Source organism: Lichenostomus cassidix, chromosome 1 (assembly GCF_008360975.1).
Source record: "Lichenostomus cassidix isolate B80296 chromosome 1, HeHo_3.0, whole genome shotgun sequence".
Classification (NCBI taxonomy): domain Eukaryota; kingdom Metazoa; phylum Chordata; class Aves; order Passeriformes; family Meliphagidae; genus Lichenostomus; species Lichenostomus cassidix.
Window position 1 is genome coordinate 108,924,069 of NC_139479.1, and position 27,443 is coordinate 108,951,511.

At 36.2% G+C, this 27,443-nt stretch overlaps 1 protein-coding gene and 1 long non-coding RNA gene across 3 annotated transcripts in view; one reads left to right on the top strand and one right to left on the bottom strand.

Moving 5' to 3' along the window:
* The window catches only part of CADM2 (cell adhesion molecule 2), a 558,998-nt gene that overhangs the window by 168,607 nt on the left and 362,948 nt on the right, over nt 1–27,443 (top strand). The gene's annotated exons all lie outside the window — the stretch shown is intronic.
* LOC146445519 (uncharacterized) lies at nt 12,786–23,229 on the bottom strand. Its single transcript, XR_014855221.1, has 3 exons — nt 23,132–23,229; nt 21,948–22,132; nt 12,786–12,912 (listed from the first exon to the last, which is right to left on the bottom strand). It is a non-coding gene; the product is annotated as an uncharacterized LOC146445519 (long non-coding RNA).

The following is a 27,443-nucleotide window of genomic DNA, read 5'->3' on the forward strand; positions in this document are numbered from 1 at the left end:
GGAAGGTTTTTTGTTTTAATTTTTTTTAGACAATGCTTTCAAAAATACATGTCAAAATGCACATAAATGAATGAGAAATCTTTTTACTTTTTAATGAGAATGGGCTGTGAAATATTTGTAGTTAAGGTTTTAATACCAGATATGCACAATAGTTGGGTTTGTTTTGGGTTTTTTTTACTCTTACCAAATATGAAATGCACTAAATTTTTTGTTTGAGGAATTATGAAAGACCAAATGTCATTATATTGGAAAAAATGGCAAACTGCAGTCTTCAGGCAATCTTCAGTGCTGGGGAAAATCATCTTTACAAAGAACTAGAGCTTGTTCTGGGAAGAATTATCCAATTGTTTCTTCTCTATTGGACTTGTACTGATGGTTTGGGTGATCTTAAGAAATTGGAGTCTGTATATATAACATTAAAATTAGGGAAAGTAATTATTCTGTGACAACATTAGAAAGCCAGTTGATTGGGGGGTGGGATGGGGGAGAAATCTTAGATGAAGTAAAGAAGCCCAGGATTTCTGCCACACTCTCAATTTTGTTTAGTCAGCTTCCCAAGTCTTAGGTGTTAATATTTATTTATGTATTGTTTTATAAACATAGGAGGTCTGTAAAAGTTGACTGAGAAAAAAAGATGAGGCTTAAGTTGACACACGGAGAAAGCATAAGTAGACTGTAGCATAAATAAACATTTTAAGTGCTCTAACATTATCCATGTATAAACAAAGTCTGTGTTTCTGTAACACATCTATGAATGTGAATAGTCAGAACAGCCTTGAATCGTTCAGAGGCTGGATTTTTTCTTCATAGCAGCATCTTCTTTTGTATGAATTGTCTTTCTCTCTGTGACCAATGCATGCATGGGTCATTCTTTACTGAGATTTAGCTGAGATAGAAAGGGTATTGCTGAGATAGGGAAAAATGAAAGGTGTTAGAAAAATATGTGGAAGCTAAGGGTATAGAGCAGCCTCTTTAAACACCAGGAAGATTTAAGTTGAAGAAATATAAATCCTAACTGGGCTTCATCCTAGCATTCCCTGTCTATGGTAGAAGTACTGAGAAGCATTTCAAAATAATGTTTTATTTTCATGGCTGCCCTCTAGTCTCCTAGAGATGAATCATGAACATTTGTGGCTCTTGCTAAAATTGAAGTATTGGTGCTATTTTGTTCAACCCAGAAATAGTTTGGGCATTTTCTTCTGGTTGTAGATAGTTTAGAAATAGCATGTTCAGGCTCCATTCTTCCTGTCCCTCAAGCTTGCTTTTCAAAAAGAGCACAGAGCAATTTAAATGATGAACTCATAAAATCTGTTTGATACTTGCTTTACCCTGTCTTCTCTCCCTTCCATTTTTTTTTTTTTTTGTGTGTGTTTATTCTTTTCTTCCCACATATCCTACAGGTCAAGCTACATCAGAGTGTCTGCTAGGAAACATCACAAGAAAATCCTGAGCGCCTGTTGAGTCAGATTAAAGATGGTTTCACTGGGGTTGCAGCAGCCTTGGGTCAGCTCCTCCTGATGAGATTTATAGGATGGTTATTCCGAGTTCACAGTGTCCTCTCATTAAACCTGCTGTGCTGACACTGTGTCACGGACAGAATCTCAATGTGGGTGTGTGAGAGCCACCACAGCTGGTTTTTGTCTGAAATTCACAATTCAGCTGACCTTGGGCTTCCCTCCCACACTCACGAGGTGTCTGGGCAGCATTGCCAGAGCACTGCACAGGCTGTGCCCATTGGGTTTATTCAGCAAAGAGTCACCTGCTCTGGCTCCTCTATGGAGCAGCTTTATCTTGTTTTAGCTGACAACTTTCTCTGTGCTTGCATAATCACAGTAATTAGCTGGGTGCCTGCTTCAGAGTTTCAAGAATCTCTCTTGGAGTATAACCATGTTAAAATTTGAGACCTAGCAGAGGAACAAAATACCAGCAGAAAGCAGTGTGGTTTCTGCTGTGAGAGCCACATCAGTTGTCATTGTCACTTGGTTTCCAGGTTCTGTGAAGGCATTTTCATGTGGGGTAATGAAGTCAACACCACGTGAACTGCAGTGAGAGATCATTCTAAAAGAAGATAGGATAATATTTTAATATATTGATAATATTTTTGTTTACGCTACTAATGTCATCTGTAAGAGAAAACTCATGAGAGATCTTGTTTACTACGTACGCTTTTTTATGTAAAGGTTATTTCTAAAATGAAATCTCATAGTTTTATAAGTCGGGAATACCCATTCTGTAGAATTATGGGTATATGGAGAGAAACATTACATCAAAGGAGAAAAAAGGCTCTCCTTTTTGTAGCTATCTTCACAAAATCAAATTTGGTGCTTGAACCATTCCAAACCACACCCACCCAACCTACACACCATACCCAATTAATTTTCTGCTTTGGGCTTTGGGTTTTTTTTTTTAGTGGAGGCATGTTTGTGTCTTTTGTCAGGGCAGGTTTTTAAGGTTGCAAAATGTGTCTTAGAGTTTTGCATAGGAAGGAAATTTTAACCGTAAGAAAACTGGGTACACAGTAACCCCAACAAGTCTTGATGGAATTGAATCAGCTGTCTGGCTGACACTCATGGTGAGGATTGACATTTCTGTTTGCTACGAAATAATTGTGTTAATTGTAGAAAAGTAATTTTACTGTTTGCTTCTCCAAATACAGCATGTGCTAAACTGTGTTTATTTTGCATTCCCCATTTTAACGTGGAAAAAATTTGTAATAGTTGAGCATCAGAATGATTACTGAAGCTGCACAGTCACATCTTGTCTTTCCTCAGTAGGCTGGAATCAATGGGAAATCCCATAGATAGCTGTCAAAATGAAACTTCCCGGGACATGAGTCATTATCAGCCAAGAGCCTTCATGGCCTTTGGATAGTTTGCTGTCATTTGCATCTGCAGTCTTAATTCTGCATTACTCAGCATCATATATATATTGTTTAATACATTCCAAACAATCAGCTTTCTAAGTTAATTCTTTGCTCCCCCCAGCTTCTCATTTTCATTGAAAACCAAGTATTGCAGAGAAAGCCTTAGAGATAAAGCAAAATAACTGTTTCAGAGGAGTGATGCCAGGTAAGGCCAGAAGTGTCTTCAGGCTAACAGTATTGATTAGCATTTTTAAAGATTGATAGCTAATAGTTTAACAGTTTTTTAGCACAAATCCTCTGGTTTAACCTGACAGCCACATTATTCATTAGCAGAAATTGGAATGAGCAACTTAAACGAACTGCTAGATGCATAATTTATTAATTTATATACAGTATAAATAGTTCTGGGTGTATGCCAAAGGAATTAATAATCATAGGAATAATATCACAGAACATTCATATCAAGGAGACATGGTAATACTTTATTACAACGTTTGAATTAATGTGAAAAATTAACATCCTTATTGTATGCTACGTTTATTGCAAGTCAGAGAGAGACTGATAGCATTACAGACGTGGAATCAGGAGACTATAAGTCTGGAAAACACAACTTTAAAGGTCGCATTTCACTTTGCAATTGTGGAATATGTGTAGTGGAAGGAAGCCTAACATTATGTTCTTTGGTTGGATGGCTGATGATTAAAAAAAGAAAAAAAAAGGAAACCACTGAACTCAAACTTTGTGTGAATGGCCTGTATTTATTCCTTATTGAGATCTTACGTGTCTCATTTTTTTTTTGTTTGCATTGGGGAAGAAAGTTAATATTTTGCCACACATGTTTAGCTTGTAATTATGCTAATAATACTGTTTTGTTATTTAACAGGGGGGCAGATTAGCATATTTTTGTTATGTTTTGCATTCTCTGATGTTTGAGTCTGTGGCACTTGAATATTTTGATGAGTTCTGCCTGTTGATTTCTGCTGTCCAGATTTAAATAATTCACTTTTGAAGTACTTTGCCCATTTATTAATTATTTCTCCAAGTAGACTATATGTATATAGAGGACATATTGAAGGCAGGCATCACCTGGGAATCTACTCCATGTTGTGTTATATTAAATCATTATTTTGCTCTTCTTTGGCACACACCAACTTTTCACATTCTGCTTTTGTGTGCTTTCCCTTTGGGCTTTAAGATACAGACACAGCAGAGGCCACACAATACAGCATGGCCATATTATCCTCAGCTTTAAAAATAATGACAAATTATAATTGCCAGGTCTGTTCTATGAGGGTTATGAAGTATGTGTGGTCAGAACAAAGTCAGTATATTATCTTATATTGAAAATCTACTTTATGAAAGCCATGTGGATATTACCTTTCCAGTTGTTATCTAATGGATGGATGAAGTTTCTTTAGAGGAATGGACTTTGAAGTTTTTTTATGGAGTTGCTAAGAAACTCCCATTGTGAGGCATCTATGTCATCTTGTTCTTTGTGAAAGACTTGGGAAATGCACCCTTATTAGGTAGATCTTATTACTCAAACGTCATTTCTTCTGTACAGCATGACTTTTACCTTTTCTTCTGTTATGCTGTGATTTTACTGTGCTTTGTCATGCGTTTGTTTCTCTGTATAGGTGAATTACTTTTGTTTCAGTCATGTTTAGTGCTGTATGTTAACTGCACTATTTACTGAGTATTAAGTCCTTGTGAGAAGTATAATTGCAGTAATTTTGAGTGATGTTTGTGGGTTTCCAAGAGCAGCAAATAAAATTGCTGTTGTTACTTGGCTATCTCATAAATTCCCTCAGACTTACAATATTAGAATTCAAGTTGAGCACCAAAGTCCTGCAATTTTAATGAAAAAGTTTTAAAAAATATCTACTTTTTAATGATGCATCAGGTGTAGTGCTTTTTGTTTTATTGTAAATTAATGACAGGTACTGCTTTTAATTGTATCTGAGTCTTAAAGTTATTGATACCTTAACCAGTTGAAGGGGGAAAAAGGTCTTCAAAAGACACAACACTTTCTTTATGGTAAATTTCATTATTTACACAGTCCATGACTCCAAGCTCAGTTCTATTGTGTTACTGAAAGAAAGAATTAAAACAGTGTTATGTGTTGTAAGCCACTTTTATCAGAGTGTTTTGTATCATTATAAAGTACACATGGGGAGGAAAAAGCTGATCATAGGGCATAAGGATTCAATGAATGTAGTTCTATGTTTTTCTCCCAATCTGTGGTTCTACACAAAAGAGCAACCAAAAAAACCCCACAACAACGTACCCTCCTAAACAAAAAAAACCCAAAAACCAAACCAAACATTATGGGCATGATTCATGGTGAAATAGGTGTCAAACCTAACTGTTAAATCATCAACAGCTATGGAATTAAAAAGACTTCTGATAGCCCCTTGTCTGAGTTAGCTCTCATCTAGTCAGAGCAATGCTCAGGATTGTACAGTGCTTCTAAATGACCTCTTATGGTAGATTTGTTTGGCTTATTCCCTCTGCTAATCACAGAATCATAGAATACCAGCTTGGAAGGGATTTGGAGCATCATCTGCTCCAATGTCTCTTGGCAAAAGCTCAGTCTAGACAAGATGGCCCAGAACCTCATCCAGCTGGATCTTAAGAATTCTGCACTGGGGAATCCAGCAGGTCCCCGGGGAGATTATTGCAGTAGCTGATTGTTCTCTTTTTAAAGAATTGCCCTCTTGTGTCCAGCTGGAATCTCCCCAGAAGTAACTTGCACCCATTTCCCTTTGTCTTCTCCCTGTAAAAAGGGAGTTTGCATCTCCTTTGCAGCCATTCTCTGAACACAGTGCCAAGGTCTCCTCTGAGCCTCCTTAATGCTGATCAAACCCAGTTCTCTCACTCTTTCAATGCCAGGCTTCCCAGGCCTTTGCTCATCTCTGTGATTACACTTTTATCTTTGTGATAGTTATTTTATTATGTTCAGGAGGACGATTTTTTTTTTTTTTGTTTTACAACAATGGTTTTGGCTGAGCCTTCAGCAAAATGGTATGAGTGTTTTTTCTGTGGGTTTATGTTGTATTGCAATTACTCATTTTGTTCTGATGAGTATTTTGAAGCTGTGAATATCAGGTTTATAAGTGAACATGGAAATTAGATTTATAATTTCTAAGGGAAGATGGAAATGTTTACAGTACTACTTCAGTCTTCTTTTAAGATCAAAATATTTAGTCCCATAGGTAAGAAACTATGCTTTTGAAGTTAAACTAAATGCCAAAGGTCAAGAAAAATACTACTTGTGTGGGGAGCCAAAAATTCTCAAAGTGCTTATAAAGTACAGTATATTGTATATAAGGGAATACACTTTCAAAGAAAAAACACAAAGAAACACCTTGAGTGATTGTCTTTTTCTCTTCTTAATAGAGATATTTAATAATGAAATATGTTTTTGAAATTCCTATAACATGCAAGGTAGATTTCGTATTCACACCTGCAGAAACAAGTATTATTCCAGGGATTCTCTTTGGTTCTTTTCTTCAGTTGTAAAGAACTTGAAATTGTAACCTGAACTTTACCTCTTCTGCACTACATTCTGTGCTACTTTTAGACAGGTAATTACAGGAACAATTAGGATGTTGTCCTGAGGCTCCTGTGCTGCAGGTGCAACTGTGTGATTGCTGTTTTGTAATTACTGTCTAATTCTAACCACGCATATGCATCAGATAAATTGTACAGTGCACTTCAAATAAGTGAAAGGCCCTTTTCGAGTTCAAGTAAGTACTTAATAATTTAGGTTGCTCTGTTATTTAGTCTCACATCTATTCCTTGGTATGCCATTTGGTTTGTGAAACTCAGAGCTAATGGAGAATTTGTCATGCAATTGGTTAAATTGTTGCAGAAAACTGTTGAATAACAGTGCTGATTAAAACATTGAAATTAGAATTCCTTGAAATATGCAAAAAAGCTTTAAATGATTACAGAGGCAATGCCAACTTTAGTATTTTTGTTTTTGAAGTCTTTGAAGTCTGACTTTGCAGAACAGATTGTGAATCCCTGGCCCATTACACACCTGCAGAGATTTTGGTGTTTTATTTCTCTTGGGTGAAACAGCAGAAGCCCAAACCATGTTAATCACTGTCAGAACCAGTTGTATAAAATGCCAAAATGCACTGAACCAGGAACTTTATAATAAATATGACAATACAGTTTAAACTGTTGTTTTGTTAGGCTTGCAATTTGTTGTAATTTATCACCTATGATAGTACTGGAGAGGAAAAATATCTGGGACTTTCAAGTGATCCTTTCACTTGGAAGAAATGGTCCTGTGTCTGTATGCTGTTGGAAAGGTGAAGGAAGGAAAAATGAAGTGCATCTATGAGATGTGTAACATTTGTTTTCAATATAGGACATTAAAATGCACCACAATTTATTGTTAATGTCTACTTAATGCATGGGTTCTACTTGAGATAAAAGAAATTGCATCTTTCTTATAGAAAGGGACCTATGTTATATTGTCCTTCTAAACAATCAGCTGCTTTACCATAGGAGAATATTGGAGTTTTATGTTACAGAAATGGCACTACTAAAAGCTGAAGAGAGGAATGGCTCTCAGCTACATGAACAGAATCTGCTGCATTTTGTTGTTTCAGTATCTGTACTGCTCTATAAACTGATTTATTGTATGAAAAGTTACGTCTCAGTGTACTTTATGAGTGACTTTAAAAATAATTCTCAGAAGATTTTTTTGGAAAAGGAATTGCCCTATTTCAGCTGCCTTGACAGGGAGTGACAGTGCTGTTCTAGAACAGAGCAGGATTATTTTCTGTTACACTGCCATACATGCAAGTGCAGTTCTTCTCCGCTGGACTAGTGAATTTCTAAGTTACCCAGGGGTTTACCAGGGTTTACTCAGGGGTAAGTTATCTAGGGGTGACAGATTCCTCTAAAACAGATTTAATTGGAAATAGGTTATGGCTGATTCTAACAATTCACAGATGAAGATTCTGATCTTTAACAAGCGCATGTTTATGAAGATGGTTGACTTAAAGCACAAGATTAAGCAGGTTTGCTTCACTGGAACTTATATTACTGATATTTACACTTTGGTAAAATTTTCCCAGATTAAATTTCTAACCTACCTCTTCCCATGGCTTTGCTGTTGTCTGTTGGCTACAGATCGAAAACATACCCTGTAGGCAGCTGCTGAAGGTTCTTGCTTTGTTCCCACAGGAAATTTTTACTACTTTTGGCACAGTCCACAGACCTCCTTCTATGGACCACAGAAGAATTGCTTCTGACTGTGTCTCTGTTTTTTGTTCCTGCTGTGGCAGCTTTTTCCCTCATATAGCTCTATCATGCTCTAGCTGAATCCCTCTGATGCCTCTTGACATCATTGTAGACTGTGAACCAGGTCACTGGTAGTTTAAACACTAAGGTATGACATAATTTCAGAGGTACTTGTAACTCCTGCTCTCACATAAGCCATCACTTCGGTGTTTTTAAAGTAATTTTTTAGTAGGGAATCCTGAAACAATAAGAAAAGGGTAAATATGTTTTGAGGAAGAGTACACATGATCTCCCTGGGAGGGAACCAGAAGAAGGAAAATCACCCAAAACTTACCCCTGAAATGCATTACCAAGTTGGATGATTTTCCTGATTTTTTTTCTTTTTTTCCTAAGAGGGTTTTCCTAATCAGCGGTAAATCGACTGATATGTTTCTCTGCAAAGGCAATTAAAAGATTTCTTTATTTGTTAGAATTGCCTGTTATTTGTCATGCTAGCTGTTTCCCCAGACTATATCCCAAACAGAGTTTTGAAATGGATATAAATGATTTATTGCATCCTGACTTGACTAGGAAGGATATGTGCCTTGGAAGGGTGGTGAAAAAAGTTCCTATATCTATCATCTTTCCTGGTGGATCTGGATTAGCATTAAGTAGAATCCATCACTCTTCAAAATCTCAGGCAAGAGTTTCACATGGAGACATAATATTATTTATGGTACTTTAATCGGGTTTCTTACTGAAGCTCACCCGAAATCACTGATACTTGATGCCCATACAGATGAGAGTTGGCACTGTGAGCATTCTTGCCAGGTCCAAATTCAGAATTTTAGGTCAAAAAACAATGTAGATTGAACAACTGGTTTCACTTTACTGCATTTGATATCTGCAACCTTTTCAGATACTTCTCTGTGTTAGAATAATCCAGTTGGATTGCTGTCTAACAACCCTGGCTTTTAATGCAAGATATTGACAAGAAATAATGTCTCAGTATTCTTAAATTCCAAGGAATTCCCCCTAAGGAAGCCGCTGCCAGTGATCATACTCTCAGTCTGAGGCACAGGGTTTTTATCCAGTTGCCCCTTTAATGTGTCACCCGTTATTATGACTTTTAATGGTTTCCTTCCTTGAAAGATAAGTGCTTTCTAAGCCTATCATTTGTGACCTAAAAGTATCTTAATTTGCTCAAAACAGGCAAAGTTTTGATTTTAGGGAGCTTTTGCTTCCACATTTACAAACATTTCCTTTTCTCCTTTTTCCTACAACGGGGAGACCTACTCTTCCTTCATTCATGGTCAGACTAGTGAAAGTAAATTGCTTTGCTGTTGCTTTCTTGAAAGTCTTCTGTCCTAGCAGAATAATAAGGTAGAGCATTCAATTATTACCTGAACATATGTTTGGGTATGGCAGTTTCTTTGTGATTTCTCCTGAAAGCCAGAGAAGATTTTGCTCTGAAGTAGATCTAGGCTGAATGGATCTGAGTTGTAACAAGGTCTCAAGATAGTGACTTTAATCTGGTTCCCTGTTTGCTTCTTGTTACCTACTTTTATCTCCCATTTTGTCAGAGGTGTGATTTTTTTTTTTTCCTTTTTTCTGTTACATCTGCTGCACCTGTGTGATAAGGTCTCTTATGTTTGTTTATCTTTTGATGAATGAGTTCTAAAAGTCTTTTGCTTGAAAGTCAAACAACAGTCTTGTTTGAAAGTGTCTTGTCTGAAATACCATTTTGGGATCCTGCTGTTCTCTTTGAATTTGGCTTTAAATGAACTCAGGAAAGAATTGGATATCTATGTGAATGGCTGACTGACTTTTTACTCACTTTTTCTGAACCTTTCACCGTTAAAATCCCGCACTTCAGGGGGGTAAAAAGAGCTCTGTGTGATATGCTTATGAAATATGCATGCATTCTAGGAAATACATGTTTAGAAAGTATACATGGATTATAGGAAGCACGAGCCTGTTAGGCTCTATAACCAGTAAAATAAAAGGGGAAATAGCCATAAGGTAATGGAGCATCTAACTTGGGCTCCTGTTCAGCCCTTTCCAGAGGGCTCTCTCCTCAGCATGGACTGGAAAAGTGAAGCTGAGTTGCAACTCTACAGCAGAAATCCATCTTTGAACCAATACACCACTGGGCTGAGGAACTCCTTGCCATAGGAGTTTGTGGATGCTGAAGAGTTTATGTAAGCTAAAAAGGCACCAATTGAGTTGGAGATGAGAAAAGGCTCTCTGAGCAATTAGGTTGAAAGGCAGAAATTCCAGTACAGCATATCCTGGAGTGAAGCCTGTCTGCTGGATGCCAGAAAATTCTGGGGAAGCTTCAATCTTTGAATTCTTATGCAAACAAAAGGCATTGTTGGCATTGTCAGGTGTGTATCCCAGCATGCTGGCATACCACTAGAAATCTGTAATGTTGGTGAGACTGGTCATGTTTCATTTTCAATAATTAGTTTTAAACATGTAACCAGTTCATACCACTCTAAAGGCTGGCTTGTGTTCCCTACTTTCCAATAATGAATAAGTAACAAATAATTTAAAAATGTAATTATTTACAGTACAGTATGTAAAAATGGATTTAATTTAATTTATTCTGTGAATTAATACATATGAAAGAATCATCCAACTGAAGATCAATTTGAATGTATCCCTAAATGTATTTGCATCTTAATTCTGACTTTCTAATAGGATATTTAAGTGATGCTTAAAATACAATTTTTCATTTTAACCACACGTCTTGAATACTGTTAATGTTCAAGTTTCTCACCTGCACTTGAGTCAGGGGTTATAAATCTACTGTGGAGCTGTGACAGGACTGTTGTGCCCTTCACAGGCCACTAGCTCCTGATAATTTCATTTTATCTCCAGTGCTTGTGTACAAGAAAGATCACATAAATGTGGAGCTGTTGAGTGATGCCATGATTGTTGTCAAAGATGTGTTCAGGCCCAGGCTGGTGCTACAGCAGAAGGGAGAGGAAGGCTCTTGTGTGACAAGGGCTGAGATGGGAGGCTCTTCAGTTGCTTTTCAGAGTTGATTGTTTCACTCAGGCTTCCTCCCTGCACTCCCAAAAGGCTTCACTTCCATGGCCTCTCTAATCAACTTCACAGCCTCTTTTGGAGCCAGCCTGTGCACCTTTTCTGCAGTAATAATGGTGCAATGTCTGGTCACATGAGTCTGATGTTATTTTTCTCCTTTCTCCATTGAGTTTACGGCACTGCAAAGCCCAGCTTGGGTACAGAGAGGGTCTTGTGGTGCTGTCCAGTGAAAAGAATGTGAGAACAGCTTGTCAAAGGATATGCAAGGGCTGAAGGCAACTAAAGGTAAAAAATGCAGTGTACTTGGGTGTAAAAACTATATTTAGATTAGGTATAGCATTATACAAGAGAGTGGAGTTGGGATGTGCTCAATCATTTTTACTCTCACTAATCCTTTGCCAAGAAGTTGTATAATAAAAGTATTGTTGATATCGATGAATTGTGAGATCTAAGCACATCACATCACTGAAACACTGCTGGCAGCTTAAGTTTACCTGATAATGTGGTTTTAAAAATGTATTTGGGAGTTTCTGGTAGGGATAATTTGATCTAATTCTTGAGGAGTTAAAAAACGGAAGCCATTACTGTGGCTCTGGGATCAGAAAGAAACAGAACATGAGGGTATTCAGACATGCCCTCAACATCCTAGGGAAAACATGACAAATTTCAGGGAGGAAAATCAAGAAAAAAAGAAGCATTGGAAAGAAATAGGGGTAAATGAAGACCAAAACCAAATTTTACTTATCAATTTCTTGGTAAAGCAGAAAGCTGAATGACATAGGTTGTAAAATAGGTGACATAAATGTCTTCCAACCTTGAACTAAAAACAGCAAGAAAAATCCCTATTCTGTAAATATTAAGTGTTGAACACATGATAGATTAAACCTCTTGATCAGGGAATTTTTTTAATATTTTTTCTCCCTTACGCCCCCTTGACACTCTATAATAATGAACAAGTTATTTAGTTAATGAAGAAAGCATCTTGTATTTAAAGATCTACATATTAATGTGACCTTCCTTTGTTCATAGCTGTTAATATTTATTGCCTTTTCTCATTGAGATTTTATTTGGTGTTCTGTGACAAACAAGAGTATGATTAGTGAAGCTGTAAAGTTCTCATGGTGGCTGCCTGTGTTCCCAAGATAGCAGCATTAGTGTCTGCAGAAGCAGTTAATGCTGTTTATCATTAGTGACAGAGGCTGGGAAGGACCTTCTGTAGCTTTTATCTTTCACCTTGTGAGCAGAAGTTGATGAGCTCTGTGATTTAAATGCATAGGTGATACTGTAATATTTATATTCATTTCACATGGACAAGAGCACAGGTAAACTAATCTTGTTGATGGAGATTAATTAAAAGCATGTTACTGTACCACTGGACAGGCTATGAATGGATTTACTTGGGGAAAAAGCAGCTAGCTGCACTTCATTTGTTTTTTGATTAAGCTAGAGTTTTCAAAATTTGTACAAAAAGCATACAGGTTAGGATTTTCTAACTGTTTTTCCACTGGTTTTGAGTTGGAAATCTTGAACTCTACATCTCACATCCGTAATATAGAATATAAGAAGTTTAGCACCTTGTTGCAACGGACTCTACTTCAGAGAACACATAAAATGCCTTGTAAAATTACATGCCTTACAGACCTTTGTATTCAGAGCTCCTTTTATATGTACATGTTTTGTACTTTGCACCTCCCCTATTTCCAACTCCATACGAGATGTTTCAGCATTCAGCTTGTCTGGTATTCAACTGTGCATATCTGGAAAATAGATTATAAACACTGCTGTTGTGCCAAAGTTTCATCATACAAATCTACTCACAGAACAAGGTGAAATTCTGAGTCTTCTATATTACTTCTGAGTCTTATATATTACCATTTTAAAGTGAAGTAAGTTGGATGTCCACTTTTTGTAGGATCTTATTTTCAAAGGAAAACTTGTAATGAAAAAGGCCAAAACACCCTGGCTAACAAATAGATTTGCATATTTTTATATCTGTTAATGTAGATTTAAAAAAAAAAAAGTTAGCTGTTTCAAAAATGCTTATTTGGAGAGGAAAATTCAAGTCGTAGTCTTTTCATGACTACTGTCCAAAGGAGGTACAGACTGCTGACTTTCTAGTGATCCTTATTTGTATGTTGGGAAGAGTAGATTTGATTGGTTACATAGTAATGTAAAAAGATAAAATGTGATATGTAGTGATAAAAGGTGAAATTATCCACTGGAAATGTTCTGAGCTTCTTACCAGAAGTGAAGCATAAAGCTGGTATGAAGTATATGGGCTTTTCCTATCAGCTCAGAGAATAAAGTGCCTGGGTATGAGACCCCTTGTGTACAAAATAGCTTTTTCTGATTATAGGTTTGGGGTTTTTTTTTGTTTTGGGGTTTTTTTTTTGAGATCCAACTGCTTAAATCACGGATGATTTACAAGCAATTATAGTTTGGTGATTATAATAATCTGGAACATGTCTTGTGTTCTTTTTCCTAATTATTTTAAACAGATTACAGATGAATTATTTAACCACATCAATAATGTACAGCTGCCTATAAAATTTTTGTCTCTAGCTGTAGCTGCTTTGATGGTCAAGGTGAAAAGAATGGAAGAGATGCATGGGGTGAAGGATTTAGTGATATATGAACCAGCAGCTACTTAATAATGAAAATTAATAGTAATGTTTCTTGTCAGTTTACATTATTACAGTATTTCTGAATTTGTTTGAAGGGCAAAGTTTAAGGACTAAATATTACATCTTTCTGTAGCAGGTCAGTTTAAGCAAAATATAACAAAGCAGTGTTGCAAAAGACAGGTATAGGGTGAAATACATAAATATGCTTGTTTACGTGGTATATTATTAGAAATAGTTTATATTCATTTGTTCTTGCTTCAGTTTGAAAGTGTTAATATTTTAGGAGTTGATGTTTCAATTGCCTGGTTTTCATGGCTTTCACAAGGTAGAAATGAGGCTGAGTTATCTTCCAGTACATCCCATGCCAGCTGCCGAAGCAATGCAAGCCTTTCAGCTTGACATCCATAAACCAGAGGCTGATCTTCGCTTAGACAGGATAATTTTTTTTTTTTTTGGAGGGGGAGGTGTGAATCTACTTTCCTCCTTTTGCTGTTAAGCATCCTTGATGCTGCACATTCTTCCAAGCTTGACCTTGTTTGTAAGGCTAGCTCAGGCAAGAGGCACAAGTGTATTTGCAGAAGCTCATGTCCACCAAGAATGCTCATTCCTACACTCTTGTTGCAGTCAGTGGTGAAGTGGAAGCTTCTCTATTGAGTTACTCAGAATATCTGAGTTATGCCATCACCTGGATTTTGTCTGGGTTTGTTTTTTTTTTTTTTTTCTCTTTGGGGAAAACAGCTCAGTGAACCTGTCAGTGCCTTCAAAACTGTCATAGTCAAGAAGAAAATGACACTTCTCTTAACCATGTTAGTAAAGCATGCAAAGGCTAATAAAATAAATGTAAAACAATGAGAGCACTCACAGTAGTAGTGTGCAATCTACATCTCAGAAGGCAATCAGAAAGAACACAGACTTGATATTCCAAGCTTTGAAATTTCCCTGGAAGGTTACTGTCAGATGATCATTCTGTCAGGGAAGAAGTGATACCAACCTCACCTGAACTGATAGACTAGATTGAGAAGACAGTCTTAAAGTATTTGCAGATGGGAACCTTTGCTTTGATCTATCTTTGATGCAGGAGGAACAGAATATCAAGGCAATGTCTATTTGAATGAGCATGTCACTGACATGAAATAGTCTAAATTTTACATACCAGGCAACCAATGTTACAAATAGAAGTTTTTACAAGGAGCAGTTTGGGCTTAGACAGCTTTCCTATAGAAAACTCCAGTTTGTTTTTCATTTTGATTTTTTTTTTTTCTTTTGGAGATTTTTTTAATTTGCGCTGAGCTATTTTCCATATTCCTTTTAGTGTCTTTCTATTTCATGCTTTCTGATAAGCCAAAGATGAAAGATTATGGTTAGGAAAGTTCTATGCTGCCCTGCAGTTTGTTTTTTTTCCCACTGTATCTTCTTCTGGCTAGATGGTGAGGGGAAAATCTTGGTCACAGTAATCTGGTTTTGAGTATCCCCACTTGTGGCCAGGTACTGACATGGATCCAGTGCCTACAGCAGAAGTAATTTCCTTCCAAGTGGTAGAAGACCTTTGATCATCCCATCCACTTCCTTCAGCTTGCATGAAAAGGACAGTGTTGATCTAGGATGTTTTATTCTTTACTTGCTATGAAGAGGACTGAGGATTCCTAGTGGCTAAGAATTAGAGACCATTGTGATGACTGATTGGGCTTTGACTGGAAAATGAATTATTGGCATTTGCAAGTTTAGAAAATGGTTGAAGTGACTGAGGATAGATAAATGTAACAAATTTTCTGCATAACTCATATAACTAATAATAGCTAATATATCTAATAACTGATATACCCATCTGGAAGAAAAAATAGCATGGCCTTATTACATTTTCTTGCAAATATTTTTCATGAAGTAGAAGATAAAAGATCTGCACCCATATGTCACTATACATTTTTCCACCACAGATTCCAGGTACTCTACCATCCAGAGCAGAGGCAAATGGAAAAGGGCATTGCTCTCTGGTCTCATTTTTTTTCCCCTGTTGTAACATGGAAACATCTGATTCTATCTCTGCCAATGAACTGGATTAATAAGGGTAATTATTTCATAAAACGTTTCCCTAATCTGTGTCCTACTTCACATCCCTATTCCACACAAAGAAATTTGTTTTTTTTCCTTGTTGCAACATAGGAAACAACTTAGGTTTCTAGTGGTGAAGCACAGAGAAGGACTGATAAACTTTGCTCAGTCATATGACTGAAGGGTTTATGGAAAAAGTTGGTCATTTGGTTTTCATGTAGAACTCTTTGAATATTTTATGTTCCATTGTTGTAAATGGATTTAAGGTCTTTAATTATATAAGGTTTATTTGAGTAAATTACCTCTGCTCTAATAGAACTTAATAGACTTTATGTGGTAGCTGGGGGATTCTTAGATAACAATTAGCCTAGGTAAGTACAAATTTAATGCTAAGAGGAATGGAATTCTTTAAGGTCAGTGCTAATGCTACATTAGTTATGCCTGAAATTGATACATATGGGGAAAACGTTGAGTTAAATGAAATTTTAATGTCAGTTACCACCAGTTATAGGTTGATTGTTGCTGATGTTCAGTGCAAGTAACAGTGAACAGCAGAGAAGTCTGGGCTAAAATCATTTATCAGTTAATATTTCATTGTGCCATATTTGTTTATGACTTGCAAACATAATAAAAGAAAAGCTAAATCAAATATAAGCAAATTTTAATTCAGCAAGGAGAAGGAGGGAGTTAAACCTTAAGCTTCTCAGGTGTACATTTATTTAACTATTTTTAATAAAATCAGAATTATAAATATTAGTTCGAAGTGACATTTCTACATGGCAAGAGAAAAGTCAATGCTCTTAGGTGATACTTAGATTTTTATTTAAATACTAGAATTCTTTTTCTCCACAAAGAAACCGAGATGTAGATAATGTGGCTTTGTTTGAAATTATCTCATTTCTTCATCTGGTAATCACTTTGGCAGTACAGTGTAGGATGAATTTCATTTTTCCTTCCTTTTTCACTTCTGTTTGTTTTGTGAGCATACCTGTCGTTTCTTTTCCTTTTTCTACCAGCTCTAAAGCCAGAGACCATACCGTCCTTCTTTTGAATATAGATATATGGTGCTTTTAGTGTACTTTCTACATCTCTGCTTTGGATGAGATATGATAAATTACTGCCTGCTCCTCCTCAGCTTTTTAAGGAAGCCTCTGTGGAAGTTTCCCATCATCTAACCTGGAAGAGCTTGTGCTCACTTCCCTTGTTTGGTCAGGTCACTGAGGAGGAGGAGATGGCAAAAATAGAAATTATTTCCAAGCTAAAATTTTAGGTGCTAGTAAATACAGGGGCATTTGTGGGGTTGGAGTCCAAGGAAGTTTCTTGTTGCTTTTTATCAGGATTTGTTTTTCACTGGGAGCTGACTCCAGCACTTAGTTTAAGGAGTTGAGGAGAAGGAGAGAAAGCATTGTCAATTCTCAGATCTTAATAGTTTGTTGCTTTTTTTTGTTAAGTTTTTAGACACAAATGGGAGAGGAAGGTGACATCTCAGTGAGAAAAGTACACTGTATGTGTGAATGAACACACTTACCAAATTGTTGCTGTTTATGATAGGATGTGTTCTCATTAAGAGGAAGCTTTCTTGTGTATTGAAGAAACATCTTAGATTTTTCTGCTAATTCTCCCCAGGATACTCTTGGAACAATGATGAACTTTATTTTTCTGTTAAGTATTTTAAACAGTTTCCTTTGTTCCCAGGATTAGCAGAATGCCAATTAGAAAGACTCCTTCGGTGGGAATCTTTTCTTTTTCTCTTTGTCTCTTTTTGAACCTGTCATTGCCCAAACACAGCTGCTTTTTGATGTAAATACCTTTCATTTAAAATGATTGTATGAAGCAGCCAGTCAGCAACATTGTGATCAAAGAATAAACCTGAGCTCTGGGTTTTATTCCTGTCATCTCTTTGAATGGCAGACATGAGTTGCTCCAACCAGTTGTAGATGCTGGTTTTTGTTTATGAAAAATTTGCTTCAAAATCAAACACCTCTTAATTTGCTAAAAGTTACAATTTAGATGAAACTTTGTATGAGCAAACATTAAATTTAGTAATTCAAGGTGTATACTCATATTTAATGTGGTTATATCATGTATTTGACTTTGTCATGTTAAGAAGCAAAAAAATTTCAGTGCCAAGTGAACCACCTGAGGAAAAGAGCCTGCAGAATTGGGTCTAAGTTGAAGATTTGTAAATGACTGAAATCCTCTGGTCTGTATGGAGTATAGTTCATTTTCAGCATGAGACTATTTTGGGAATGCCTATAATAGATAGGCATAACCAAAATAACCAAAATAAATAACCAAAATCGACTCTCCAATTTTTATTTTAAAAGTGAAATAAATCTCTAGTAACATACAGTTGTTCAGAAGCTGAGACCAATACCTTATTTGATGTTTTATACAAGTAATGATTTTAATGTAGGTTTATAGAACAGTATCAGCTGTATGAGGGAGACCTCAGGAAGTTAAATCTCCCACTCAGGCAGGGTTGGTTTTGGGGTCAGACCAGGTTGCTCAGAGCTTTTTTCAGTCTGGACTTGAAAATCTCTCTGGCTGAAGGTTATACAACCTCTATGGGTAATCTGCTGCACTGTCTGACTCCTCATGAAGGTTTTTTTTTTCTTACTTCTAGATGTAATTCCTCAATTAAATTGATGCCTGTCAAAACAACCCCAACACAGGGGGACATTTTTAGGCAACATCTAAAAATCTCATTTTGGATGTGTTTCTGTTTAATGTAGAAGGGAAGAATGCAGCAATCAGTTCTGAGGATACATGGAGTTTGTTTGGGGTTTCTCTTTTTGCTTTGTCTGATGTTTTGGATTTTTTGGGGGCTTTTTTGTTGTTTTTTTTTGTTTTCGTTTGGTTTTTGTGGTGGTTTTTTTGATTGTTTTGTTTTACCAATTGTGTGTTTATACGTGCTCTTTTAATGTTTCATTAAGACTGCATAGAAACAAATGTATTGATGTAGATTTCCATTTGCTTAATGAAAATGACAGCTTGGAAGTGTTTCCTCGAGTTACTTGATGACAAGAAGGAAAAAAAAAAACCCTAACATTAAGCCACTCAGGAATGCCTTTCAATATATTTTATTTTGTTTTGGTACAGCTGAGAGCTTTACTGGTTCATAAGAGTTCATAGGCTGGTCCTTCCATGTTAGAAAGCTTTGGTGTATGTGGCAGAAATGATTATTTTAAAGACAGTAAATGTTTCAGAGATCTCAGTACATTTCAGGAATCCTAGTGGAAATAAAATGGTAAACAGAATTAAATGAGATTAAGCTGTCAAAAAATATCTTAAAAACTCATGAATGAAACTGCTGTTTATTTGCAAAATGGTGGGGGAAGAGTTTGTCATCATAGACACAGATTTTTTTTTTTTAAATTCTTTGTGGCACTTTAATTTTACTTTCCTGTATTTTCTTGTTTGTCAACACCCCTTTGATTGGGATTTATCATTTGAAACAGAAGGCATCTCTTACATAATTAGAATTTGGATTTTTACTGTGGGGTGTGAGGAAGTTGAAACAAAGCCAGACTGTTTCATTTTTTTTCTCTCCTAATAAAAGGGTCATGATATATATTGGGTGAAGCTAACAGCTATAATTCTCTGACATTAGTTCATTCACTTGAAGCCTAAACACTCTCCTACTTTTTCATTATGATCTATTAGCTGCCTGTGCCGTATTTTATTTCAGTGTGTATTTTTTCTCAATTAGATTCAGATCATTTGATCTTGAATAATATTTATGGATCTGTAGTATGTCTTGCTGTGTATTTTCTGGAATGCATGTCTAAAGAATAACCAAAGCAATGAAAAGCACTACAAAATTAAGTACTAACAGTAATGAATGCAAATGTTGGAGGGAGTGTCACATTTAAAAGTGTTCTCTTTAGGAATGAAAAAGTGATAGCTAATAAGTAAAAATAAGTGCATGCAGCTATTTTATATTGCCATCCAAAAAGGCTAAGCATTCCCCCTCACCTCCCAAGTGTGCAGGATCCTGCATACACCTGTTGTGGAAAAACCTCTAAACAAATGTGAAGTGTGCTTAGGAAGTAACAGGGGAAAACAGATTCACATTTGCTCATGCTCTGATTCCTGGGATGCTGCAGTTTAGGATCTTCCTGCCCTAGAGGACAGGTTTTCCTGCAGCATAGGCTTAGAGAGATTTTTGTGTCATGAATTTAAGTCAATTCTCTTATAGAATCTGTGTCTGTTTGCCATCCAGAGCTGTCTGAATGATCTTCACTTGGAGAGTTTGACTACACATTGTGTAGAAAAAGGAGTCACTCCCACCCTCCATTACTATGTGATTTCTTATCATGGTTTCTAGTTTTGCACTGTGAGCAGTACTGAGTTGCTTATTTACTTATTCAGTAAAAAATATGATAGACTGCCATATTCAGCATTAAAAATGTTTAAAAAAATACAGAAGAAGCTAAGTTAAGCATACCAGGCTTTGAAGGGAAAAGACCTTCATCATGTGAAGGCTAAGTGTAAAGGAAGTATACTTGATTATTTTTGAAAAACCAATTTATCTAGTTTAATATTATGCATTGTTTTTACAATGGTGATCTCAGCAAAAAATATGATTAACTGGAAGCTGACAACCATTATTTATATGAAAATTTGCTTGTATTTAGGAGTGGTATCATCTCTCATTGTTCTGGGATAAGTGCTGCTTCAGCAAGACTCAGCAAATGAGAATTTCTACAATTTTGCAAAGTGCCAAATGTCCATTGTAGTGACTGTGCCTTTGTTTCTGCTTGCTCTAACTGTTGAATGAAACAAGTTTATATTTGGAATGGGAAGAGACCTGGTACCACATCAGTTGTAGAGCTCCAGGTGACTGGTGGTAATTTCTGAAGCAATAGTAAATGGTGTGCCTTTGATCCATAACCTTTGCCTCCCTAACTGCTGCAATCCTTGTCACAGTCCTCCCAGTTTCAGATCTCTATCAACCACCCATTTCTCACAGCAAAATCACAGTTTACCTTTCTCTGTCCAGCTGTGCCTAGACTGTAAGTCCTTATGTACTATGCAAAAAGTGTTCAGAAGATCTGGTTCTGGTTCAGGACTGCTTCTTTCCAAAGGATTGCATTAATTTAAAAAGCCTCTTTCCAAGACATATATTAGGAAGAAAAATTATTTTGGAGAGGACAGATCTTGAAAAAGCAAGCAAAGACCAAAGAAAACTAAATCAGTCCTATATAGATACCAACCACCTAAATAACTACCTTTTCTGTATAAAGACAGTGCAGAAATTGAAATACAGGGCTATAAGGGTAGTTGGATATCCCATACCTTGAATTATGGCAGGTCTTGGTTCATGTCTTAACTTTCTACAAGCTTTTATTTAGTGTTGTCCTAGGTCAACTGTCCTCCTTTCTCAGAACTCACAAAAATGCCCTTCAAAGGTAATTCCTTCCTTCCCAAGGATTTGTGTACTTGGAGCTTTCTCCATCCTTATGCTTTCAATCTCCCAAAACAGTTATCAGTTTAATGTATAGCTTAAGAAAATGATGTTGTCTTTCAAATCTGTGCTTGTCAGTTGTTTTCTGGAAAGAGGTGGCAGTGTCTTCCTGAGCAGATTGCGTTCATTTTAAGAATTATAGGCATATGGTGAGCATCCCAACTGTTTTAGCATAACATATTTAAACCAAAAGTGTTGGTGCCTCATCATAGTCACATAGTTAGCTCACAGACTACATTCATAAAATTGGTATATTTCAGTATTCATAATGCTACTGCAATTTCCATATCCATTATCTTTCCATATAATACAGTTTACAAGAATCCTGTTTTCAATATCAGTGGAGAGGCTTTTAACATTTCTGATAAAAGTGTAAAGGTAAAATGAAAGTCTAGAGGTTTATCTTAATGCAACTATGGAAGTCAGTCAAAAAGAACTCGATAAAAACAAGAGGAATACCGATTTTTTATTTTTATTTTTATTTTCAGTGAGTGGGAAATTTCTAGACATTTGCAAATGCCATTTGGAGAAAGGAGATAGTAAAAATATCAAGCTATATTTGTTTTTATAAACTGTTTTTAGTTCTATTTCTTAAGGGGCTATTTCTGGCTTAAATTAATGGCTACTGAAGTTTTCATTGCAGTAGTACCTGGACTGTAGCTGCTTCTCTGGAAGGGTTGGAAGGCTGAGAGCTCCCTAAAATCCATTTATTATGGGCCACAGAGAGCTATCCCAGGCTGGTGTGGGCAAGTCAAAGTGAAGTTCAGGCAGCTGAATTCCATCTCCAGTGCTGCTCAAGGCTTTTAATCAGCAATTCATCTCAAGAACATTTACCTGTAAACATTTTTTTTATATATATTTTGTTCATGTTGATTGTTACAACACCAACACAGTTCCTCCCATCCTAATTTGCTGTAAGAAAATAGAGAATATTTCAGCAAGTTACTCGCTTGTAACAAATGTACACAGCAGATGTTGTGTGAATTTTCACAGAACAAAACGAGGTTTTCATGTTTTGACAATCATAATATCTTGTAAATGACCTGTAGATGCATGGGCTCAGTTTTAGTAGTGTGTATCAATTTTAAATATCCCATTTGTTCTTTATAGAATAATGCAATAATTTTGTTCTTCATTAATTACCTGTGTATTTATCCAGTGGTTTCTATGTTAACAACTTACAACCCATCAACCATTAGGATTTTAAAAAAGCAGGAAAAGCTTTTGTAATTTTTAGCTTTGTGTAGAGTGTGCAGACTTTGGTATAGTCAAGATCCTGAGCTACAATATTTGGAATTATTTATGACAGGGGCCACCTCTGACTGGGTGATTTAAAGGAGTCAGGAGCAGGGATTCAACCCACAGAACAAATTGCAGTGTTCTAATGTTGGGGGGGAGAAAAAAACTTAGTGTCAAGATTTGCTGTTGAAACAAATATTTAAAGAACTAATAGGAAGCTTTTTTTCATGGCAGCTGCTTAGCACAGAACATGATTTTTCAAGGCATGTCTCATCATATAAAATATGATTGTTGAGTACATTTTTTGGCCCTGTAAACATGACAGTTATTGCTGGGTATGCATCCTGAAGTGGATCAATGTTGAACCTGCAAAGCAGGCAGACTCTTCTGTGATTGCTTGTTTCTGTGCCTCTGGTCTCTTTGAAAAGCAAACAGAGCACTAGTCTTAAGTGAGTTAAATCAGACATTGCTGTGCATCCCCCTTTTACTCCTTAAATCTAGTTCATGTGCCCCACTGATGTTCAGAAAGGCCCTGCAGTTTTACGAGTTCAGGCATTTGTAAGGTCACTGCAGAAAGCTTTCTTTTTAACTCACCCAGAACCTTCCAACAGTAATGTAAAGAATATTAGAAGCTTAGAATATCAGAACTGAGCTATGGTTTTGAATCAGGCTGTGGTTGTTTTCCCTCCTGCTCCGTCACTGTGACATCACCATTTACTGGTGCCTGAGAGCAGAAGTTAGCAGGATCCTTCTGGAATGAGGGCACTGCTGTGGAGCAGACTCCTCTGAAATGCACTCTCCATTGGGCTCTCAGGAGTGCATTTAATAGAAAGTTTTGTTGGCAGCACTGACTGCATTACTATTCTATTCCTTCAACTTTTTCCAAAGGCTTGAGACCAAATCACTGAACTTTCTTCATTAGTGAGCGAGGCCATTGAGCTAAAGAGAAGAAATGAGGCAAAAATGGTTCCCAAAGGATTTCTGAATGAGAGAGCATTTAGAAACGGAAAAATAGCATTAAAGCCTAAGTTCACACCCTCGTGTCCTCAACTGACCGCAGTGTTGTGAATTAACAAACATTCAATTAAGATGAGCATAGATGGTCAGTTACGTTGTTTCAATGTTCTCTTCTTTAATGAGGCCGGTGACATTTTGTAACATGGGGTAGTTCAAATAAAGTTTAGAATCACACTTTTTCTAGGTGTATAAAGCTGCCTCCTTCAAGATTCCTTAGAGTCATACAATTCCTCCTGTCTGGAGTCCTGCTGTTCCCTCTGTGGCTCATGTGACAGTAGCCTATTCCCCATTCAGAACACAGTGTTTTCCTTTATACCAAAATAAAATCTAGTAATTAGCATTATTTATGTCACAATTTAATTTGACCCCCCCTAGCTTGTAGGGATGGAGGCTTGTGCCATTACAGGATAGAATTTTTAGTGTGAGACAGTATTATTAACCTTCTTACTGCTGCTGGCTGGGTGAAGTGAGCAACCCTCCCCTGTCACCACAGCTTAGACTCCTTTTCCCATTTCTCCTTTTCTCCAATCTTCATCACCTCCAGCTTCCACTTCTGTCTGCAAGAAAACAAAAAAAAAAAATCACAAATCAATCCATCTTCAACCAAAATCAACCGAAAACTACCTGTGTGGAGTCTGAGTGGGGAGGCAGGACAGAAAAGGATAGGGAAGCGTAAAGATTTAAAAAGGAATATGGAGGATTCTGCTGTTGAGTCACAAAGTTCAGAGTAGATCCCTGGGCTAAACTGAGCCTGTGCTTGACCAACAGTTTATACCTAAATGCCTAGTAGCACTTAAACCTTACCAGAAATGGGAGTGTGTCAGCCCAGGATCCACCAAAGTCAAAGGAAGGTAATGCTTCATTTATGGAATTCGATTAATTCTGCAAAGTGTTTCGCATGCTGCTCTTCAGAACTTTCTCTTAGCTGCCCAGAATTCCTTCTGACATGCCAGTTTTAAGAAAATAGCTTTAAAATTCTGCTTGTAAGTGGTAGTCTCTTCTGGTTTTCCTTGGAAGTCTAGTCCTAGCAGCTCATTTGAAGAGACCCAGAGACACAGATGGTGCTTTGAAACTGGGAGCAGGGAAACGTTCAGATATTCTATGTAGTGTGATAGGAATTCATTTCATTATGTCAGAAAAATAAAAGTTTGAGAAAGTTACATTGCAAGAGGCACACTTATGAATTCACAAATTGATGAATTATTGATTCTGCCTATCAATGCAGAAAACAAATTAAAGAGAAGGGGAAAAATATTTGGATAGCACATTCATTCCAAATGCGTTCTAATCATGATGTAAATACTTAGAAAAAAGCACAAATATTTTTAAAAGGCAAGGCAGTCACACAGCTGCTGATCCATCTTTCTGTCAGTTGTTAAGACAGCTGCTATACATGAAAATGCATTTTGAAACGGTGTGTGGATATTTGACAGGCAAAAAGGCTTAATGTTAAAACACAGAATACAAGACTATGGGAGTATAAAATTAATTAAAAGTGAGAAGGAGGTGGTTCTTTCTAAGTAGTTGTGCATGAGAACAAAGTGTGTTTGCAGCATTCAGTCCCCAAAGAGTTTGGATATGGAAAGAGGGAGGCTATGAACATTTGAGAAGTGAATTCTGAAAGTGATTCAAGTATTCAGTGCAGTGTGATGATGCCCACTTGGGAATAAAATAATTACAGGAGGGAAAATACACCAGTCCAAAGAAAAATGGTAGCCTATTGTCATCTGTGATTTGAAATAACTTCCTAAAGTTCCATCATCGTAATTTTTAATTAAATACTTTAAGTGAAGTATTTTTAACTAACTGAAATAAGTTCATTTTAGTTCTATATGTTAACTGGAAATGTCATTTATAATTATTATATTTGGAACAAATCCTCCTTTTGACAGTCAAAATGTGCTTTTAAAATATGTCCATTAATCTTACAATGTCTTTGTAAGCAATCTCAACTAAATTGATTTTGAATGTTGTAAAAAAACCCACTTAATTTTAGTCTGTATTTAATTTAATTCTGTTTATATGGAAGCTGATAGAACATATGATGGTTTTAAGGGTGTGAATTTTATAACACATCTGCAAATTATTATGCATAAAATTCATCTCTAAACTAATTAGCAGTCTCAACATGTGCCCTGAAGTATAAATGAATTATTAAATGTTGGCTCTGATGAGGAATGATTGAAAAGGAAGAATTACTTCTTTAGCCATTAAGGATGAGGATCAGAGAAAAGTAAAGTTAATTCTACATTAATAAGTAGATAAACAAGAGGAAAAGAATAGATCAGTTTGATTTTCCTGCTTTCCAGCTGTACTCCCCAGAAGAAGCATCCTACATCTGTTCCTTTGACAATGACAGTTAATACTGTAGCAATCCTAGTCATTTTTGCATTTTTCCCCATATAAAAATTAACTTTTTATAAAGGTCATGGGCTTTTTTAGATAGTAAAAGTAATAATTTGACCCCTGCTCCTTTTTTTTGCCTATTTTTGGGAGGGGAAAAGAGGTAAAACCCCATAGCTTTGGGTTTTGTGTTCATGGCTGTGCTGTGCAAGGCTGCGCTATGTATTTCTTGCTTATCGATGAAATACTGAGCTATGATATCAAATCATTATTGTATTAAATAAATGAAATGAAAGGCCAGACTGGGGCAGTGAGACAATGTCATAACAAATTGTGGCTTTACACTTCAAGCCTGGTGTCTCACCAGAGGTCATTGTTAGGGACCAGTTCATCTCAACATGCACACTGGCTTTGAAGTAACATCGCTTGATGCCCTTGCCTGCACCAGTAGCTCTGATCAAAAATCTCTCTGTCACTATATATTTTATGAAACAATCCATCTGAATCCCTTGAGGGGTGATCTTTGGGAAGAAACTGCTCCACCAACAGCAAAGGGAGTTGTAAATGGGTTTCAAATGGATGTTGTTCTAGGGCAAAGAGGAATTCACTCTGTAAAATGTATTTGTGCTGAAAAAAATGCTTTGCACAAGAGAAAGATATAATTTCAGCATTGTTATAATTATAAAGATTATATTTTAAGGTAATGACTACTGGTATAAGTGGCATTGAATATTGAGTACCTTATCTTTGTTCTCACTAAACTTACTTGATTCTTCATCTCAATTGGGTCATTTTATTCTTATTCTCTTTAGTCTGCATCCTTACCCTGTTTATCAGAATTTACACCTTATTAGCTTTAAGAGGAAGCCTTGAGAAAAACTCAGTTCTTCTAAAGTAATTCTTAATTCCTTGTAAATCTTAAGAAATTCAAAGCCATTTTTTAACTCTTCTCACAATATGTGAACTGTGTTGTTCTTGTTGCATTGAATGTGGAGCAGATGAGGATGACAGGAAATTACCTTGAACTTCAGACTTATAAAGAGCTTTTTCTCTATTTAATGTGGAGATAATTAACATTTAGAGTGGTGTTGATATAAACCACAACTTTAAATTTTCATCTTTATTTGAAAAAAGGATGTATTTTCTCTTTTAGCAACTCTTTGAAGGTACAAGAAGTCTTTAAAGAATAATGTAGTAAATGTAAGTCACTCTTATTTTTGATCAGTTCTGTCATAATCTGTGTGAATCAGGAATAGTCATCTAATAGCACTTAAACATCTAGGCTTAGGTAAGAAGAACATTATCTGAAATAGAAATGCAGTGTAGCTGTCAAAACAGTCTTACTCCTGATCTTAGCTTTTAAAAAAGAACTTTGCGGATTGTTTAATTTTTGGTCATTTTCCTTTCTAATAAATCCAGACAGTAAATTGAAAATAATTTTGTTTATATTAGTTAAATACTTTCAGTGCAGTTTTCAGCTTACAAGTTCTAATAAACATTTAGCTTCATTTTATACAATTGTGAATGATGATTTTTAAATATACCT